General features: G+C 47.7%; 1 protein-coding gene across 10 annotated transcripts in view; it reads left to right on the top strand.

The window, feature by feature from the left end:
- Positions 1-2,436: 2,436 nt before the first annotated feature.
- The window catches only part of GAPVD1 (GTPase activating protein and VPS9 domains 1), a 108,382-nt gene continuing 106,415 nt past the window's right edge, over positions 2,437-4,403 (top strand). For all 10 annotated transcript variants that reach the window (XM_017549149.1, XM_037745942.1, XM_017549155.1 and 7 more), the window contains exon 1: positions 2,437-2,602. The gene's annotated coding sequence lies outside the window, so the exon portion shown is untranslated. The remainder of the gene's footprint in view (positions 2,603-4,403) is intronic.

Genomic DNA, 4,403 nt, shown 5'->3' with positions numbered 1-4,403 from the left:
GAGGTTGCGGTGAGCCGAGATCGCGCCATTGCACTCCAGCCTGGGTAATAAGAGCGAAACTCCGTCTCAAAAAAATCCAGCCATCCTGTAAGTCCCAAATGTTACTTCTTCCATAAGGTCATGACTCCTCGACCTGAAGAGGCCATTCTCTCTGGGAATCTCAGAATACTTTGTACCTTGGTTTATGATGATGATCCTTAATCTGTGGAAGTTTCATCCCACCCTAGATTGTAAATTGTATCCTCTTGCTTCTTTCTTTTCTTTTTTTTTTTTGAGATGGAGTCTTGCTCTGTGGCCCAGGCTGGAGTGCAATGGCATGGCCTTGGCTCACTGCAAACTCTGCCTCCTGGGTTCAAGCAATTCTTCTGCCTTAGCCTGTCAAGTAGCTGGGATTACAGGCACCCACCACCACGCCTGGCTAATATTTGTATTTTTAGTAGAGACAGGGTTTCATCACGTTGGCCAGGCTGGTCTCGAACTCCTGACCTTGTGATCCACCTGCCTGGGCCTCTCAAAGTGCTGAGATTACAGGCATGAGCCATGGAACTCAGCCCTTCTTGCTTATTTCATGCCAGTGGTGCTTTGAGTAAAGTCTTGTAACAGAGCTGATTGAATTGAATTCCTGAATGAGCTGAATGGCAACATGATAGCACTAACACCTGATCAGCCTACCGTAGGTGGTTTTATTACTGCCTATATAGTCACAAAACAAGCAATTCTGTCAATTTTGTTGTTGTTAAGAAACAGCTCTCACTCTGTTGCCCAGTCTGGAGTTCAGTGGCATGATCACAGCTCACTGCAGCTTTGACCTCTTTGGTCTCAGTGATCCTCCCACTTTAGCCTCCCTAGTAGCTGGGACTATAGGTGCACGCCACCATGCCTGGCTAATTTTTGTTTTTGATTTTTTTGAGATGGAGTCTCACTCTGTCGCCCAGGCTGGAGTGCAGGTGTGCAATCTCGGCTCACTGCAACCTCCGCCTCCTGGGTTCAGGTGATTCTTCCGCCTCAGCCTCCCGAGTAGGTGGGACTACAAGTTTGCACCACCATGCCAGGCTAATTTTTTTGTATTTTCAGTAGAGACGGGGTTTCACCATCTTGATCAGGCTGGTCTCAAACTCCTGACCTCGTGATCCGCCCGCCTCGGCCTCCCAAAGTGCTGGGACTACAGGCGTGAGCCACCGCGCCCGGCCTAATTTTTGTATTTTTTGTAGAGATGGGGTTTCACTATGTTGCCCAGGCTGGTCTCGAACTCCTGGGCTCAAGCAACCCTCCTGCCTTGGCCTGGCAAAGTGCTGGGATTACAGGCATGCACCATTGTGCCCCTGAAGGAGACACATCTAGGAAGGTGAGTAGATGGAAAGCAGTTTGGGTGCTGATTGACATTTGAAATAGCTGGGAAAATGATTATTACTTTTCTCCTTTTTTTTGCCTGGAGACTCCCAGTGTTGGAGGATATAATCATTGTTTTCAATTTTTTGAAGAGCTGTCAAATGGAAGACATTCTGTATTGCTCCAGGCAGTATGACTACTAGCAATGGAAGGAAATAAAGGGAAACAGATTTCAGCTCAGCAGGAGGCAGAACTTTCTAACATTTAGAGCTGTCCAACAGTGGAGCAGACTGCATTACTTCAGGGAGTGAGCTCGCTGAAATTTGAACTGTTGAACTAGAAGATGACCATCTGGTTGAATGTACAAGAGGGAATTCCTGCCTGGGTGGCCGCTGCACTAGTGACCTTTAACGAGGTATCTTCCAATTCTAAGGTTTCTAGACTGTTCAACTCACCTAACTTGACCTCAGAATATATGAGTTATTCTGTTTAAAAAATTATTAGACAGTTTGTCGATTGACTTACCTAAAATAACTGTATGGTTATGTTGGTGATAAGTAAGATTTTAGAAAATGAGAAGTGGGAAAGCAGGTTTAATACTGAAAATCCAGATACCATCCAAACCAATTAATGGCATTTTGAACAAAAGTGAAGGGAGATTTGTGAGGGGTGTGCGCGTGTGTGAGAGAGAGAAGAGAGACAGAAAGTCATTCATTCGAATAATGCGTCCTGGGCAGCTGAGCGTTGTCACAGAAAACATAAAACGCTCTACATTTTTTTTTTTTTTTGAGACAGAGTTTCGTTCTTGTTGCCAAGGCTGGAGTGCAATGGCGCGATCTCGGTTCACCGCAACCTCTGCATCCCGCAATAGCTGGGATTACTTTACACATACTTGCTCAGGCGGATTCTTCAAGTCCAGCATTACTACAGGCGGAAACCAGGGCTCAAGCCTGCTGAACAACATTCCGGAAGGCGACTCCAGACCCAGACACCCACGACCGTCTTAGCAGGCAACTGACTTAAGGGCTGCCTAAGGCGGAAGTGGGAGCCGCCGGCTGCCAGGGCGGAACTACGGCTCCCAGGGGCCCCCTGCGGCGCCGCGCAGGCGCGCTGGCGTGGCGGTGGCGCCGCTGCAGGACGCGAGGGAGCCAACAGGCGAGTGGCGAAGGTGGCGGCAGTAGCGGCGGTGGCAGTCCCCGGTGACGGCGACGGCTCCGAGGCTGAGTGGCGGTCCGGCAGAGTCCTCCGTGTCCTCCTCCGCATGAGCCCCTTGGTGAGTGCGCGCTCCGGTTTAGCCCGCGCGCGGTGTGCAGTTCCCTGCCTCCCGGCCGGGTTGCTCCGGCCTAGGGCCTCAAGCCTGCGCCTGACGGCCGGGCCGTCGGGTCCAACTGGCCTCGGGGTTCTGGGCCCTTCCAGTCAGTGTCGGGCGATGTGGGGGTCGGGGGACACTGGGTTAGGCCCAGGGGAGAAATGTGGCGGCGCGCCGGGGCCAGGGCGGCCTGGGGCTGAGGAGAGGGAGAGACGCGTGGGGGATGGGATGGGAAGGGACAGGAGGACCGCTGGGCGGCCTCGGGTAGAGACCAGAGACGAGCTACCCGGCAGATAGGAAACTGAGTACGGGAGGCGAGAACAAGATGGAATGTCTTCTGAGTGTGGCTGATAAAGATGTTCTGCAGGGAAGTGTGACAAACTGGACACACGGGTCTAGGGGCAGCCCACCTACCACAGACACTCACTGTACTTGGCATCTTTCCACTTGCTGTCGGAGGTCTGGAAGTGAGGGACTGTTGGTTGTTTCCATCCCTTTTCCTTCAACTTCACCTTTTATTGACTGGCAAAATTGTAATGGGTGCTGGCTAGGCAAACCGCAGAAGTACACGCAGGGCTCTGTGTATAAATGTGCATAAAAACAGGGAGACATAGTGATAGGTTCAGATGAGAATTAGGCCCAAAGGGGGAACCAGTGTTTTTATTTTTAACTTTATGACGAAAATCAGTTCTGAGCAGGACTTTGAACTAGAGAGGGGTTTTAAACTGGAGTTCATTGACAGAAGGGTCCTTTCACTAGAGGATAAAATGACATCATTATTTTTATTGACTGCTAACAAACTTATTATTTCCTTCAGTTATGAATGTAGACTACAAGCCAGAGTAGAATTAGCAATGCCTATGACTTTGTCATCAGTAAAAATTATGAGTATTTTTGTATCCTGTTTACAGTTGCAGGTAGCTCAGAATATCATTTATGTTTATCACTTCTTTGAATTTCTGGTGTTGTTAGACCCACCATTAGATCTTGTTATTTAATGTGATAATAAAGCTGCACATATATTGTTACCATACTAGTTTGTTAAGTTGTTTTGCTAATATTTCTGTATAATTGGTTTCCCTTGCAATCACATATATTTGATTATGCGTTTAAAAGAAATCTGGGAAAGGGACCATAGGCTTCGCCAGACTGCCAGTGAGGTCCATGCACAAAAAGGTTAAGAACTCCTGAAATAGAAATAATTTTTTTTGGATCTATAAGTCTACTTAGAAGAACATTTGAATCATTACAGCAGGCAGGATGACAGTGTAGACGAAAGAGAATTTCCTAATAAAGGAGATAAAAGATTAGGATGAGATCAGAGTAGTCATTATTATTGTTTTTGAAATGGGGTCTCCCTCCGTTGATCAGGTTAGAGTGCAGTGGCGTGATCTCAGCTCATTGCAACCTCGGCCTCCTGGGTTCAAGCAATTCTCATACTTCGGCCTCCTGAGTAGCTAGGAATGTAGGTGTCCGCCACTATGCCCAGCTAATTTTTGTATTTTTAGTAGAGGTGAGGTTTCACCATGTTGGTCAGGCTGGTCTCAAAGTCCTGACCTCAGGTGATCTGCCCTCCTCAGACTCCCAAAGTGTTGGGATTACTAGCGTGAGCCACTGTGCCTGGCCCAGAGTAGTCATTTTGAAAAATAGAATAGACCATAGATATTTCACTCAGGGCACTGGAGAATTAACAAAATAATCAGAAGAAGAAAGGGAAGTGAATATGTTGGCCTTTAAATTTCTGTTTTGTTTTTTTTTTTTTTTT

The sequence above is a fragment of the Cebus imitator genome, unplaced genomic scaffold (genome assembly GCF_001604975.1).
Source record: "Cebus imitator isolate Cc_AM_T3 unplaced genomic scaffold, Cebus_imitator-1.0 Scaffold216, whole genome shotgun sequence".
Lineage (NCBI taxonomy): Eukaryota > Metazoa > Chordata > Mammalia > Primates > Cebidae > Cebus > Cebus imitator.
The sequence above is the reverse complement of the archived record's forward strand: the minus strand, read 5'-3'. Positions and strand labels throughout refer to the sequence as shown.